This window comes from Silene latifolia, chromosome 2 (assembly GCF_048544455.1).
Source record: "Silene latifolia isolate original U9 population chromosome 2, ASM4854445v1, whole genome shotgun sequence".
NCBI lineage: Eukaryota > Viridiplantae > Streptophyta > Magnoliopsida > Caryophyllales > Caryophyllaceae > Silene > Silene latifolia.
The window spans coordinates 3023851-3039289 of NC_133527.1; the positions used below are offsets into that span (position 1 = coordinate 3023851).

The 15439-nt window shown below is 33.8% G+C and overlaps 1 long non-coding RNA gene across 1 annotated transcript; it reads left to right on the forward strand.

The window, feature by feature from the left end:
- The first annotated feature begins 1252 nt into the window (after window positions 1-1252).
- On the forward strand, window positions 1253-4817 carry LOC141627879 (uncharacterized). Its single transcript, XR_012537077.1, has 3 exons — window positions 1253-2225; window positions 3225-3336; window positions 4457-4817. It is a non-coding gene; the product is annotated as an uncharacterized LOC141627879 (long non-coding RNA).
- Window positions 4818-15439: the final 10622 nt, after the last annotated feature.

The window sequence follows — 15439 nt, forward strand, 5'->3', positions numbered from 1 at the left end:
TTTGGGTCACTTACTTGTGTGATGATGTTGTAATGGAATAGTGACCATGTTAATAAGGTGATGAGGGTGACATAAGTAGGATGTGGTGTGAGAGAAGAGGGATGAATCGATTGAGCTTACCCATACTTATTTTGTGAGCCTTTGTTGATTGATTGGTTCTATAATAGTTTGCTCGGGACGAGCAAAGGCTTAAGTGTGGGGTATTTGATAGGCTCGTATTTCTACTATCTATTTAGCTTATTTTATGCATAATAAAGCGGCATTGGGACGTGATTTCACATGATTTACGTCATATTTACCATATTCTTAATGCCGGGTTAGTAATGGAGTTTTGAGCAATGATCGGAAGCAAAGGAATGTCTTGAAGTCTACCATGGTACAAAATATCTACAAGCAAGAATGAAGGCTAGCTAAGACATGAAGAAGTGAAAGAATGAAGCAATTGAAGATTTGAAGCGTTGTTTGCATAAGGATCGACTTCAAATGGGTATATTTTGAGTTTTAGAGCTCGTATCGATGCAAGGCCAAGTGGAGGTGAAAGCTTATGTTCTTAGCTTTCCAACGGTAGGTCACACGCTTCATTTGGCCAAGTAGCGAGAGAGATATGACCTTTTGAAAAAATGCTGTCCAGCAGGCAAATCGCACCGTGCGCATTTTCAGTCAAATAATTCGCACCGTGCGAGTTTTCTGGCAACTCCGCAATTTTGTTACGGGCTTGCTTCTAGCTTAAGGCCCATTAATCTTCCGCATCTTAGGACTATAAATAGATGAACACCATTAGCTTTTGGACATCTTATGCTTTATTTTGGTTAATCAAGTTGTAATTTGGGAATTATTCATCTTTTATTTGGGTTTTAGATCTACTATGGAGAACTAATCTCCTATTCTTAATCCGGCTCAAAGGTGTAATCTTTGGTTGTAAGACTCCTTAATATTTCCTTAATTATCATTATCATTGTTAATCATTTGTGTTTATTGTTAGAATTTTGGAAACCTTGTTTATGTTGAGTAATTAAGTGTGATTTCCTTGTTGCTTAATTAATCAAGTTCCTTAATTTATTGTTGTTGGGATTATTAAGTGTGATTTCCTTGTAATCTCTTCTTGCAACACCTTTTTATTATGCTAATGAATGTGATTTCTTCTTGGCTTAATTAACAAGTAAAGGATTAACTTGTAATTAGACATTAATTGTGATTTCATTGTGTCTAATTACCCCTATTAAATCTCTAGTGCTCTTATCTTCTTGTTAATTTGACCAATGTATGTGATTTCTACTCGGTAGAATTGATAAGTTGAGTTATTTGATTAAGTGTGATTTCCTTGTCATTTGGCCGTTATTAAGGAGATTTAGAAGATTTGTCTTCACAATAGGGTGATAATATAATTAAAGGATTGATTTTGTGGGATTATTAACTAAAGTGTCTCACTTGATTGAGTCGGATTAAGTCTGTCTTAAAATTGATTAATTTCCATCTTAAAGCTCACTTGTTTAATTGCTTGTTGCCTACTCTTGTTTGAATTTAGCCTTGTTTTTGTTACTCTTGAAACCCAAACCATAAACCCCCCTTTTTTACATACTTGTTTGTTGTTTAATTTGTCAAATTGTTCTATTTGCTCTATTGAAAGCACCATTGCAAAACCCCCCTTCTCTTGGGTTCGATCCCTTGCTTACTACCTTACTAGTTTAGAATTAGTATTAATTAGTACGTATTGTGGTATATAAATTGTTAATTTAGCCGTCTTTTAGTGCGACATTTTAGGCGTGTCACAAGCCTTATGCACTGTGTAGTTTTATCTCTCAGTAATCATGACACGCTAAAGATCAAATGTTATCATTTCTAGACAGGAAATGTTGTTGATTAAAGGGAAAATTTGATTGTAAACTATGGGACGAACCAAAATGAAATATGTAAATTATTGACTACTGGGACAACGACGAGTATATCTTATTTAAATATATCTAATTCATGGGGTTGTATCTTTGCTTGTGTTTTAATGGTTTGGCTTAATGTTTGATGTTTGCAGGAAGGGGAACTTTGAGCCTTGTTTTCACAGACACAAGAGAAGGCTTTAATATTGAACAAGGGCATGTGGTGGTGGTACCTGCTGCCTGCTGGTGTCAACATAACAGAAACTGATTGCATTTTTCGCTAAGCGGCTACTAACTATTTCTTTGTTTTCCAGAATCCCCTTGACCGAACAGGCATGTACAAAAGCCCCTACAGTAAGTACAGGATCTCCATTTAACCTATTCTTTTGCTTATTACAGTTTCGAAAGTGACTGAAAGTCTAATACATGATGCCTTTTCTGAAGTCCAAAGCAATTGATAACAGTTCAGCAATATATGTCAGAGATCTACATCTAACCATCCGAAATAGCCAGCAGTTCCATTTTACTTTCGCCGAAACTTGCATATTTTTGCTGTCGCAAAATTTCATTTGAAGCCGTCTTACTTTGTTACTTGTTTTATTTAGTACTAGCTATAGTGAATACTCGGTATTTCATAAGTTTAAGACGGTCTTAAATAAGAAATTCTTTAGCTGTTATATGGTGATTATTGTTTGATTATTTGCAGGAGCCTTGAGCCAATGTCTTACTTTGTTACTTGTTTTTAAGTTTTAGACGCCCTTAAATGAGAGAAATTTTTTTGTTGTCGTTATATGGTGCATATTGGTTGATTATTAGCAGGAGCCTTGATGCACTGGGGTATGTTGTTGTTAATTTGTTGTTAGTTTGATTTGAATGAGGTTGTATTTGATGCAGTTCTTAGTTTGAAAAGCATATTACGAGTGTGTTTCATTTAATACTCGGTATAAGCTTAAGACGGTCTTAAATAAGAAATAAGATAGAACTTGTTTGCTCATATTTAACCCTTGAATAAAACTATCAAAGAGTGCTGAGATAATATTATTGTGGTTGAGATGGTCATATTTTAAATTATCTAGGGGCGATATTGGATGATCAAGTTTTTTCCTTACTAAATTTTTGAAGGGGACAATAATTTTGAAATAAATTTTAGAGAGAATTGCCACAGAGTAACGCTGCATACACTTAACCCCTTATCTCGCCATATATAGGCGCTCTTTTGGATGGGGTGGCGGTGTATTTCATTGGTTCTAAGGCCCTGTTTTGCCTGATATGATATTTGTATGTCTTACTCACCCACAACACAGCCCACGCGTTGCAGAAATGTTCTTTGAACAATTTTTTGTTATTTGACAGAACTTTCTAAGAATGCCCAGTGTCTGATGGACTGTGAGGCCGCTGATATCTTACTCGGAATCCAGAAGCAGATGGTGTTTCTTTCTCAGGATCCGACTATTAAGCTTCCTGTGTGAGTTTCTGAATTTTAATGACACTGCCTTTTTAAACTCAATTTTTTTTACAGAAAGCTAAATATATAAAGAGGCTAGCCATATGGGGTGTAGCTGTGTAGGGATTGGGTGGAACAAATGGTGTATGCATGTTTTTATTGTTAAACCTGAGGATCATACGAACATTGTTTTTCCTGGTGGCTACTGAATCGAAATGACTGGACTCGCACATTTCCCCATATTAGTTCCTTAGACACGGGCTTGCAATTTGCCAAAAAGAGTGTGGTATTCTGAATTTCTGATCCCGTGACAGTTAGATGTCTTACCTAAGGTTATTAAGGTGAAGTTACAGGCATAAATTTTAACGAGTAGAAAGACCATCTGAGATATAAATGCCTTTTGATTTCCTCGGAACAAGTAGAGACAAATATTATAAGGAAACCTCTATATGCTCATAGGATACATGCATTCGTCCCCTTACTGGTCACCTTGATGTTGATACGAGTGCTTAGGCTGTCTTGTCGAGTATAAACATCAAATGTGTCGATGGAAATTAGTTGGTCGATAAGCAAATAAATGAGATTCAAAATGTGGTTTCATGGTATTGTGACACTAAATTAATGAATACGTTTTTCTGTTCTAAATTAATACCAGAATTCGTATTAGATCAAACTTTGTCCCACATTAGTACATTACACTAAAACCATTTGTCATAATGTATACTGTAGTAATGTAGCATTGTAGCCTTGTAAGCAGGCCTTTGGTTACTGTAGGAAATCTCTTGCAAGTTTGGTTTGAAATAGGTGGGATTTGGCACGGTGATACGATCTCACAGTGAGACAGCGTTAAATGTTATTGTGCGGGCAATTTTGCTGTAAAAATGGATCCAAATTATTGATAATTGCCTCAGCTTATCCAAGTTTGATTGTAAGATGTCAAATTTGTTTCTATTATGTTGAAAAATTCCAAATTTGATTCGTCTAATTATTGCTTGAATTTAGTTCTGTAATCTGTATAGCTTGGATTTTACAATTTAGGCTTTGATAGTTAAACTTAGAAATTCCATTATTGGTGAAATTTTTAAAACCACTGGAAGTTTACATTGGATTCATGAGGCAGTAAGGGTAATTTTTGTTCCAGGTGACGGAGTTACCATTCTTTGCCACGAAAGTAAGGTTGGGTCGAAGTGGAACTGAGGAAAGGTATTTTATTACTGTCCTAGAAATCTTAATAGGGTCGCTCACTCCATCGCTAAATCAGCCATGGCCGACTCTATTTTCTCTCACTGTCAAAAAAATAAATAAATTATTTGCCTTGTTTGTTTCTTGCATTAGTTTCGTTTGGTTCGTGTAGTTATTATACTTTTGCCCGTGAATATAACAGGGTTGGCTTGGAGAAAGCGAAGAAAGAGCTAGCAGTAAGCATTGAGGAGGGTGTTGTGTTCATGAACAACTGGGTATCCGAGGGCCAAATGACATAATACTTGGCCCGGCTATTTTCCGCGTCAAAACTGGGTATTCCGAGTTGAGAAACTCCTACAACAACACACCAGAAGACTGATCATAGATTTGCAACAACTTCTTGAGGCCTCATGTCAAAATCCGGCTCCATCTGAAGAATTGACAATGTATATAACCCATATAAGTCTCGAGTTCGTAATAGCATCATGATTAACAAAGCAGATTAATGAGTAAAATTAACTCACTCCAGATGTTTATATCAAGAGTACTATTGTTGAAAGCCATGGTATTACTGATGGTCACTAACAGATCGAGATTTTCAATTTGATTCATGATTTTCAATTTGTCATCAAAACTGGGTATTAGAGGGCTGATGACGGGTGAAATTTCTTCATCCAACCCATCCGTCATCCGTCATCCGTTTTATTCATCATCCATCCGTCATCCATTTAGGTCAGGTTTTCGTCCGTCTTTTAGGATTGGGTGGATCGGATTTTGATCGGGTGCGGGTGAAATTGACATCCCTAGTTCCGATATGGCAAAGTATGACATGTTTCACTATATGTACACGAGAAGCGAGGCCACCCGATTGGGGCACTAGGCGTGGAGCACAAGTAGTATTTGACAAAAGAGTGATATCGAAACTATATACTCCGTACTCCATTACTCCCTCCTATTCCGAATAAGTGTCCCATTTGGACAATGACACGAAAAATCATCAATATATATATATAAAAGAGGCTTTTTTCAGGCAATTCTAGAGACTCAATGTTTTTTGAAACACTCTAATTATAATAATAATAATATTGATCTAAAAAAAATAACAGAATTCGTAAATATAATCTAAAAAGATAACTTTTGTTTCATGGAAACTTTATCTCTTAAAATAAAAAAATTATTGGGAATATTAATCTAAAAAAATAACAGAATTTGTAAATATTAATTTAAAAGGATAACTTTTCTTTCATAGAAACTTTATCTCTTCGTTCATATTTTGATGATATGTTGGAAGCTTGGAGAATTACAAAGTTTTGTACGGAGTATATGTTACCTGAGGCGAATAATTATCAGTAATCAATTGATGAAGTTTTTACGAACTACTTCGAGATATATGATAAGATTAATATAATTATTATATATTATATTATATGGGAATTTGGTTAGGAAGCTAAATGTGGAAGATAAGACAAATTCCCATACAACTAGAAGTCTACAACATGATAGCACGTATTATATATAAGTATTTGACCATTTAAGCTCTATCTCTTGCATGCATTCATCTCCTGTTTAAAATATTTTCCTTCTTCTATGTTTTTGCTATGTTCTTTTGTTTAAAAAATTATTTGATCGATTTTATTTATTTTTACTGACATTGCTAATTTTTATATATGATACAGGTTAATGATAAATTGTGCTATAAGAAATATATTGGTGAATGTTGAAGATACAGAGTAATTTAGGTAAGATAAATGCTTATGCTTTAAATTTGTTCGTTTTCATTATGCGATCAAACAATTTACTCTCATATGTTATCCCCATAAAAAGGGATTTGGACCATGGATAATTTTAATAGAAGTAAGAACTCCTTCACACTACTGCAAGATATGTGAGTATTTTTTTTATATGTTTTATATCTTTGATTACTTAGTAAGTTCTAATTAACCTATCTAATTCGTCATAGTTATGAATTTGTTTCTAGAACGATGCCGTTATTCATTGGTTATTTTACGAGGACAGTCATTGTTTGCTTACGAGAGAAATTAGTTATATTGTACTTTAATTCGCACCGGAATTTAACACATTAGGATGCTTTTTACTTTGATCAAGATTCTATCATAAGCATGAAATTCATTGTTAACTAAACACACTTTTTTTTACTTGCAGATCATGATCATAGAGGAACTGTAGATTTATGGTATATACAAAGTAATAAGCTAACGGACATCTGCCTATTAATTTATTATTATTGCTCTTTTTAACAAGTGTATATATTAATATGCTCCTTACGTCTCATTCATTTTCTTATATAATTCAATATTTGTCGAAAGTTTAGTGATAGTACACATCTTTAACAACAATAAAGTTACTAATACTACTACTACTCAAGAAGAAGTTAATACTATGTTGTACTAAGCCAAAAATTCATCTAAGTCATAGTTATATAAAACTCAGAGTGATAAAAGGAGCTCAATTATGCAAATTACTTAAAAAAATATATCAAAAACTTTAGGAGAAAATAAACTGTCTTGAAAATTAGTTGGTAGATAAACTCGGAGTGATAAAAGGAGTGATAATGGTAGTACTATTGTGCGATAGTTTAAAAGATTTATCTCAACTAGATTTGAGTTTTAACGTATTCAAAAAATTAAAATGAAGCTCAGAAACATTGAAAAAACACTCATAAATACTATTATATTATACACATTATATGATAGTAATACATAATGCTAAGAGTAACAAACATAAATATAAAAATTGATTGTAGAAAGATAAGCAATTTATACCGAAAAAGGATATAATTTCAACGTTAAAATTATTGATCATCATATAAAAGGACTAATTGAAATTAATTTCTTACGAAATCTGTGACACATAATTCTGAAGTCATACTGTGCTTATGACGATGGGCATACATTTTGCACAAGCAAGAACATTATCGTCACTGTTCAATTCAAAACAAAGTGGCCCGATAAATTGTAATCTCAATTTCGACCATATTACAAATTTACAAAGCAAGAGTTAATCTTACTAAGATTAGACGAAACTTGTTATAGAAATGTATTTTAAGCATAGTTGAATCGACGTGGAGTTACAGTTTGAATTGAGTCTTTTTATGAGTAGAATTTGAAATTTGTAGTGCTCTTTTATTACGTGAAATCCATCAACGGTTTATAAAATATAATTTGGACTTGAAATAATTTGTTATAAGCTTGCTGCTCAAGGGAGTTTGATGAGCTTTAGTTTTCTATATAAGCTCAAGATTTTGATGATTGTCATAGAGAATGTATTGGAAAATGAAGTTTTTGTGCACTAAATGGATTTTCCTTGCACAAATAAATGGAGCAAGAGTGTAAGACTCCATACACCCAACGCCCTTCATCTTGTCATAGGCGGATTCCTTTTAGGAATTGGCAATAAAAAAGGTGAAGGGCATGGTAGTCGATGCGACCGTCTTTTCCCATTGGAGTATCTTCCACATTCATGTTTTTCGTTCGTTGGAGCTCAATGGATTACTTAGCTTCATATTTTAAGATCCATCGTTAATCCACTATAACGTTTTGTAGATCGGAACCCAATTATATAAGGGGTACTATGTTGCATGTTAATTATTAGATGTAAACTCGTGTAAGATTGAAGTGTGTTTTTATAAGCTATATATGATATTTCCATGATATATTGGTTACACTCAGGAGTGATTTGCCACAATTAACAAAATAACCTGCTTTGTTATATATAGTAGATGGAGCCTATATATATAAGGTGTATATATAATAAAATAATGTTATAGTGTTTGGGTTGGTTTCAATTATACTTCCTCCATTCAACTCCACTCTACCTATTTCACTTTTGTACACTATTCACCATTGTGTATTCAATTTCGATTTTCTCTCGATACGTAAGTGGAAATATATTCATGTAGGATCTTGTTTGATTCGTCTTTACGAGTATATTAAAAATATCTAACTTTTATAATTTTTGCAAATACGTAGCTAACGATACTTATCGCGTAAAACACGCGTTGGCAAACGTGAAAAAAGAAAGTGGTAGAGTGGAGTTGAATGGAGGAAGTACATTATTTATATTTATTTTGAGTTTTTTACCCACTAAAACTCATACGAAGTATTTGAATTTTTTTAAACCTAGAGGGTAAAATCATTAATATTAACCAACAAGACAATCAGCTATCTCAAGCAACAACTACTATCGGTAAAATATTATATGGATATTAATTAATATTTATAATTGTGAACACCGCTTCAAATGGTAAAAAAGTTCCACAACAATTAAAGGAGAATCAAATTTGAAACCCGTGCAACGCACGGGCACAAAATCTAGTTAAGGAATATAGTTAAAATAATGAAAATTATTGTATAGGGGTAAGAATATATGAGTTAAATAATGAAAATTATTGAATATGATGGGTTATGGGTATTCCGAATAAGTGTCCCATTTGGACAATGACACGAAAATTAAGTAATATAGTTAAAATAATGAAAATTATTGTATAGGGGTAAGAATATATAAGTTAAATAATGAAAAGTATTGGATATGATGGGTTATGGGTAGGGCAGAGTACGGATCGGGTATTTGATCCAAAGTGCTAGTTCGGATCGGATATCCATATTAAAAATCCTGAAATTAGATATCCAATATCCAAACCAAATGTTTCGGATATCCAATGTTCGGGTATCCAAAATAATCGGATCGGATGCGGATATCCATACTTTTGAATTTACTTTAAAATTAAGTTTGAAACACGATTATATTCATAGTCTTACATGATGATTTTCTTTAGTATTCTTATTCGAATGTTCTCGACATAAAATTTAAGTACCACCTAGATATTTCTCTAATATTTTAAACATTAATTAAGTTGTTGTATCAAATAAAATTTTATTCTCTCGATATTATACTAGAAAACTATAGTTTCGGATCGGATCGGATATCCAAATGTTTTAATTCTAATATCCATATCCAAACCAAAACCAAACTTAACTTTCGGATCGGATATCCAAACATTCGGATCGGATACGGATCGGATATCGGATCAGTTTGGATAATCAGATTTTTTGCTCTGCCCTAGTTATGGGTGGTAAATAAAGAAAAGAGCTAAGGGTAGGAAACTAAAAAACCATGTCCAAATATGGGACGGTTATGCGAATAGACGAAAATGGTAAATGAGATAGTTATTTAGAATAGGAGAGAGTAATTATTTATTATTTAGTAAAACTGTATATAAACGTTATAATATTTATTTATCCTATATTTCCATCCTACCCTTTGCCATTAAAAATTTCTGTTAAGAGAATACCCATAAATTTCTACCATAACACAAAAGTTTCCAAAAAAATAGAAATAAGGAAAGTCAACGGAATTGATGAAAAAAAGAAAGAAATAGGAAAGGTTAACAAGGAGTCTAAGAGTAGAGCTGGCAAATAATGACACGACACGAAAACACGACACGAACCCGACACGAAATTAACGAGTTTGGGTTGAGGCTCAATGACCCATTTATGTAAGTGGGTCAACACGAACACGACACGATATTTAATTGGGTCGGGTTTGGGTTGAGCTCTCTAAACACGAATGACTTGTTTAATAAATTAATCCTTAATTTTTTTATCTTTCATCACATAAATATACTTAAAACTTTCCAAATATTGACATGACACGAAAACACGGTCCGAACCCGACACGATATTAGCGGGTTAGGGTTGAGGCTTCATGACCCATTTATGTAAGTGGGTCGACATGAACACGACACAAGATTTAAATGGGTCGGGTTTGGGTTGAAGGGTTTGTGACCCGTTTACATGTGACACGAACCCGACACGACCCGATCTGTTTGCCAGGTTTAGTCAAGAGGGTATAAATAAACATTAAAAATTTAGACCAAAAAAAAAAAAACGCAACATTAAAATTAAAAAAAAAAAAAGAATAGAAAGCATTGTTCTTCATCGGTTCTTCCCTTATACGGAGTACTACTGCCATACCGGTATACCACCCTTGTGCTTGTCCAGTATATCATCCCTTTGTTCTTCTTCTTCCCTCCCTTGACGCCGTTCCACTCGTTCGTCCTCTTTCTTCTAATTTGTAAGTTTCTATTTTTTCCCTAAATCTCAAACCCTAATTCAGTTTGATACTAGTACTCCTATTTTGTATTTTTGACTCCAAGTTTGACTCTTAGGTTTTATTGTTTTGAATTACTTAATTAGTTGTTCCTTTGATTTTGTTTATTTTATACTCCATTTTTTTTGGATGGAATTCATACTTTTGATTAAAATATTAAAATAAACGTATGGAATTCATTTTAATGGGAAGCCATGAATTCGGATTTGGGATTTGATATATCTGATGATCGTCTGGCATTAGCTGATGTACATACAACTAGCCTTCCTCTTTTAATCTTGTATAAATATAAATATTCATTGAATAAATCTTTCAGACTCTCATAAATATGGAGGAAGTGGCGCAAGATTCAAATTTCAAAGATAAGTATATTACCCACAAACATTGGTCGCCGCCATCTCCACTCGATGATATTCCTATTAGAGGTATTAAAGGAACACCCATGTTTGATTTGTCGAGTGTTAAGATTTATTGGCCTGGGAATATTTATTGGCCAACTAGTTATTTCATGTATGGGGATGAAGAGGGGACCAAGATAGAACATCTTGAAATCTATGGTTATATCCTTCTCATAGATGATAAAGGCAATGAATTTGCTCTTTTTCATCGAGACTTTAACGATGCTGAGAAGGTCCCGCTAGATATAGAAGATACTAATATCACTATAATCCTTCAAAAATTCCAATTCGAGAGCCCTCGTTACTTACCCGCTACTTTTTGTCTTGTATTTTATCTCAAAGAAAGATTTCTAGACACTTTCATTGCGAATCAAGTGAAATTTATAGATACCACTCCTAGTGAGCTTGCTTATGCTTATGATCAGAAACTAGAATTTGGATTTTCAACTGACTTTGGAGCATATGTGAACGTGGAGTATACATTTTTACAATGTGCTCTCTTAGCTTGTGTGGGTCTTGTGATTGAAAAAGTCGGAGAAATTGAGACTCCTGAAAGCAATGATTTACATGCAGAAATGACCGGTACTCTTAATGCCAGTTTTAGAGCATGCACATTGAAGAGTATGTTATCATCCTCTTATTTTTTCCATCTCCTTCTATCTTTTTGACACATCACCTTCTCTTTCATCCAACTCATTTTCCACTATCTACATCCTCCTCCTTCTCTTCTTCTATTTTTCCTCCCACATCAAAGAGGATCCTCTCCATTTCCTCTTTTATATTTTAATTAACTTTTCTATTTAAAATCAAATAAAATAATGCCCACATACAATATTTTTATAGGTTAGTATTGAAAGTTGGCACAAGGGCCAAGGGTTGTACTTCCTCTAAAAATAGAGGAAGTCTTCCTCTTCCTCCTTCAAAGAGGATGCTCAATATTGGTTCCACATTGAAGAGGACATCCTCTTAGTACCCTCTCTCATCTAAGAGGATGGTCAATCCTCTTCAATGTGGATGCTCTTATGGTGAGAGATGGATCATCTTTCGAATATGTAATATCCAAAAGTCATTCTTTCCCCAGTTTTGGGAATTTCACAAAGCTCTCTATTTTTGGGGTTCCCGCATACTCTTGGCTATATATTAAAGCAAATGTTGATGTAAATGGCGAGAAGTTTGTGAGTCCTGACAAATACTTAGAGTTTGATCCCGATGATACTTATCAAGACATACCTTACGAAAAGGAATTGCGGGGACAAAAGTATCGTTTGAGGATACTAGTTAAATGGGGTCATGCAAGTTTTTTTCTCCGCGAAGCTAAACTATGTGAGTGGCTCGATTGTAGTAGAAGCAAAGTAATAGAAGATCGCAATTGGGAAGAAGGAGAAGAAAAGTCTATTACATTGAGTAGACTCGTTGAGAAATGTAAAAAAAGGCTTAGATATATAAACCAAAAGAATTTTCAGCTCATTACTATTCACCCAAGATTAGAAGCATTGGGAAATCGAGATTGGTACGTACTCTCTTCTCTCAAGTGATTTGTCAATTTTTTTTTTAATGGTGGATTTGTATATTTCTGATGTTTTAAAGTGTTTTTATTCTTCTTTGGAGGATCCTAAATACGTATAACTTTTGATATTTGTAAGTTTAGTGGCTTGTGATCTGTATTGTGTTTCGCCGATTTTGCATTCTGCATTATAACTTAGTTGTTTTATTATATTCCACATTTTGATGTGAAGTAAAATTGTTTTTGAAGGAGTAGACGCCTACGTCATAGAATTTAAAAACTACTTTAATAGGTGTTTTTTCATTAAATGTAATAGTATTCAAAAACTTTTGTTGATAAAGCTATTTTAATAGGTGTTTTTTCATTAGTGTAGCAGTATTCAAAAACTCTTGTTGATTAATTTTTTTTGGCGTTATCAGGATCATGTCGAGCTTCCCTGAAATGCGAGTGGAAGTGTTCTCAATCTCAGTTTGTGCATATGGTAATCCAGTTGGTACGGATATGGATAATTTGGATCTCTACGGGACAATTAATGTCAAGCATTCAAATGGAGATTTGCAGATGTTTTATAGAGCTGAGACAAAACCGAAACATTTGCGCTCTTATGAACCTATTCCACTAAAATCTTCTCTTAGCCGTTGTATTGAAGGTCCGTATTTTACCATGGAAATTGACCTGAAGGATATTGAAAGAGATGAGATTTGTAATGGTTTTGTGGCATATGACTTCCACACAGTGTTAAATTGGCTAAATAAGCGCTTATGTTCAATTGTTAGAAGTGAAAGAGGTTTTGCGACGGTTCACTATACTATCTTTGCCGATGCTGTTCAAGCAAAGCTCAAGTTTATTCTTACGTCTAACTCTGGTGATCCTATAAGGGGACGAGTTTTTGGGAGGATTAATGGGAGATATGCGAATTTTAGGTACAACACACATTATGAGAAGAAATTCTTCCAAACCACGCTATTTGATAAAAGCGAAGCACGTCCCCTGAAGATAGTTGGTAGTGAAATACCGTTGTCGAAATATGTGGTGGTTGTTCCCTTAAATGGTGCATTTGTCGTGAGAGCGCATATTTACGTGCTAATACAAGGTGAATGGGAGGTGGTCAAATATACATACGAGGCAACATTCAACCACGTGAAGCGTGAAGACTCAAAAATCTCCTCAAATAAAATTCATGGATCGAATTTGAGCTTATCAATGTTTGTGGAATGGGAGTGAAAACAACGTTCTTGACTAGAGAAGTGGTTTTTGAATTTTGGAGTCGTGAATGAAGCTTGAAGCCCATGTATTGTTGTTATGCAAACGAGTTTGATTTGTTTGGTTGTAATAGTTTGTAGGTATTGTAGTATGAGACTAGTATAACTGTATAAGACAGACTAAGTTAATTAATGTATGGATTTGGAACTTTGACCCGTAAGGAACGATTGTTTTGTTGTAATGGAAATGGTTGAATTTAGATTCTATTGTTGTCGTCGTATACAAGTACAATGGATGGTTAAGAGAGCAGTCGCATCCCTCTCTCAAGTTGTGATTACTTTGATTTTGTTGTAATAGTTTGTAGGTATTGTAGTATGAGACCGAGTTATTTAATGTATAGCTTTGCGATAAGGTAACTTTGACCTACAAGGAATGATTGATTTGTTGTAATGGAAATGGTTGAATTTAGACTACATTGTTGTCGCCGTATGAATGAACACGTGGGTATGATTGTATGACCCGAAAATGAACTCGGTTTGGATCGATTGTTGTTTAAACTTAGATATGTTTGCAAAAAAGGTCCACCGTTGCTCATCATTTTCATGATCGGAGTCAGAACCCGATTCCGAACCAAAACCCGTCAAAGTTGTCCTGTGGTTATCGAATACGTTTCGAAAACCGGCTCAAAAATTAAAGAATGTCAATGTTTGTTTAAAACAGAACATAATATTACTATTGCACGTGACGGAAGTCGCAACAGTATTTGCAGGTCTGTTCCTTAGCTTTCTAGGCTCTAGACGAAAGTGTAAATAGGGACCCTTAAAAAAAATAGCAAGCCAAATCATCATGTATTTATTTTTATTTTATTTTTTAAAAAATAAGAGAATGTTGAAAGAATTTGTAGTATTAAACAGTATCATTAAAATTTGGCTTTTTATTCTAAAAGTAAATTAAACATAAAAGGAAATAGTATTAGAGATTTTATTGTTAGAATAAATCTTAGGAACAAAATCAAGATTAATTTTTTATTTTAATATATAAATGACCGGGAGGAAATGAGTATGATAAACAAGACGAAAAAAATTCAAATACAACAACTACAATAATAACAATAATCGTGGCAAAACACTAATAATATAACAATATTCGTAGCAAAATATTAATAATCCGTGGTAAAATTTTAGTAAACTGTAGCCATATACATAACATAATTATACTTTGACGATATATTATGAGAATATACGTACTGATTAATAGAAAAAAAAATTCTTACGAAGCCATCCCGATAGCTGTAGCATAAATACACATATTGTCCAAGCTCCGATGTCAACATGGATTTTTACACTAAAATAAAATCAATCAATTTGCTTAAAAAATGGGTGAAAGATATGCAAGACCGTGTAGTAATCCGGGTTTAAAGTCAACCATTTCCATTATGATTTAAACTTACATTGTCCCAAATCCATACATTAATTAACTCAAGTCATTGTTTATGATATTTTTTATGCTTTAGTTATGTGTGTAGGAATTTGAACGATGAGGCCCACCTACAAACTATTACAACAAAACAAATCAAAGTCGCTCCATAACAACAACATATGGCTTCAAGCTTCATCCACCACTCCGAAACGACTCTGAAATTTGACCACCATCAATTCCCTTCATCATGCGGGGAATGCCAACTGGGTCACATGTACTCGTGATTCTT